Genomic DNA, 2,201 nt, shown 5'->3' with positions numbered 1-2,201 from the left:
TTGTCTTCATTTTCTCATTGTTAATTTAATAAATAATTTTGATTAGACTAGGACTTATGAATCAGCATATGCATGTTAAGTTCAGAAAGTATGCACAGAGTTTCTCACTTCCCTTCTTTACGTTTTTAATACAAAAAGTTCATGCATAGCAAGTTCTGAAAGGCCAACGTGAGAACCAGGATTGCACACACGTTCTTTCTGTTTGCTTGTTAGCATTTTAAGTAAGAAAGTTGTTGTATGGTGAAAGAAATGGAGAGTTCTAGAATGGAAAACCCCTTTTTTCTACCCAGGACTATTCTCCAGAGAGGAGTTATTGTGATTTTTATTAGTATCTATTCTGAATAACTTCAAGAATACTATCTTAGAGGACCTTATTAAATACCTGTGCTGTTCATTAATCTAATTTAAAATAAACAGCAAGTACAACTCATTATTGTGATTATAAATACCATTTTATTCTGCTTTTGTTAAATGTCTAGCTATCCAGATCAATTTGCATTTATTTATATACTGTAGCTTTAAGCACTCTGTCAATTTCAATTTTTGTCTCTGAAATTATATTCCATGACTGGAAACAAAATGGTATTTTATCCGAGGCATCTCTACCATCTTGTTTTATGACCCTTGTATCATTTTTCCCACTTTTTCCATCTGTACCAGAAGGATAATAATTCTAATATTTCCTTTTCTATTGACATAATACATGAAGAATGACATGGGGGAGAAAGAGGGTTGGACAGCTGAACTAATTAAAGTGCTTCAAATGCTGGCTGAGTGAAGTACTACAAATACACGCATCACCATCTGCTTGCTTATTCATCTTACTAGTAGCACCATTATTGTGTTTTCAAAATCATTTTTTAACAAAAGTAATATTTATTTCTGTACTTATTTGCACACATATTTGCCCCTACCATGATACCTTTAACAAAACATGTTGCTTGTTATTTCAGATAGTATTTCAGCTACTCTTGTGTATTGTTATCTCAGAAAAAAATCTCTCCCACTCCTCCAAGTTTCATGTTCAATATTACCAAAGGCTATTCTATATTTGAAGTACCTATGGAGCTTCCTATTTTCCTTATCTCCCAGTCTGCTATTTTAGTCTACTGTATCTTCCTGGTTGGCCTTTTTTTAACTAGTGCTTGCTTGGTTGGCAGCTTTGCCCTTGGGCAAGGGTTTGATGAGCTAGTGAATGGGCATGATGCCATCCAAACAGATGTGATGATAGAAAATAATCAGTCAACAGGCCCTCTGTATGTATCAAGTATGTTCGTAAAGGGCAAGATTCTAATCTGGATATGTTCAAATAGCTGCTTGCATTATGTAGTACTTGCATGAAGGATCTACCATTGCTGATCTAGTTCTGAATTCTACTTTGACACTTTGCTTTCAGAAAAAATAAGAAATAGCTTTTGAAGTCACACAGATGAGTATTTTACACAGTTAAAAACAAAAAATCAATTTGCTAGTAGAACAAAGAGATTCCCTTTCTTTTTCTCTGCATAAGAAATTTCCTGCACTGTGGCAAATCTGGTTTCTAAACCTTAGTCTCCAGTAATAGTGAGTTACATAACAGTTTCAAACATTAACATCAACGTTCATCTCACTTAAGTTTAGGCATCCAAAAAACTATTTTTTTTTTTAGATTAGTTATACAGAACCTTCTCATATTCAAAGGGAAAAATAGCTTTCTCCAGATGGCCATGCAACCTATCACAGCGGTCTAATATGGAAAAGAATACCTTAACTTCTGGAGTATCCTGTCATTTCTATTCATTGTTATAGAATCATAGAATCATTAAGGTTGGAAGAGACCTCCAAGACCACCATGCCTACTAAACCATGTCCCTAAGCGCCTCATCTACTCTTCTTTTAAATACTTCCAGGGATGGTGACTCAACCACTTCCCTGGGCAGCCTGTTCCAATGTTTAACCACTCTTTCAGTAAAGAAATTTTTCCTCACATCCAATCTAAACCTCCCCTGGCGCAACTTGAGGCCATTTCCTCTCGTCCTTTCACCAGCTACTTGGGAGAAGAGACCAACACCCACCTCGCTACAACCTCCTTTCAGGGAGTTCTAGAGAGCGATGAGGTCTCCCCTCAGCATCCTTTTCTCCAGGCTAAACAACCCCAGTTCCCTCAGCCACTCCTCATAAGACTTGTTCTCCAGACCCCTCACCAGCCTCGTTGCCCTTCT

This window comes from Pygoscelis adeliae, unplaced genomic scaffold (genome assembly GCF_000699105.1).
Source record: "Pygoscelis adeliae isolate BGI_AS28 unplaced genomic scaffold, ASM69910v1 Scaffold37, whole genome shotgun sequence".
Taxonomy (NCBI): domain Eukaryota; kingdom Metazoa; phylum Chordata; class Aves; order Sphenisciformes; family Spheniscidae; genus Pygoscelis; species Pygoscelis adeliae.
The sequence above is the reverse complement of the archived record's forward strand: the minus strand, read 5'-3'. Positions refer to the sequence as shown.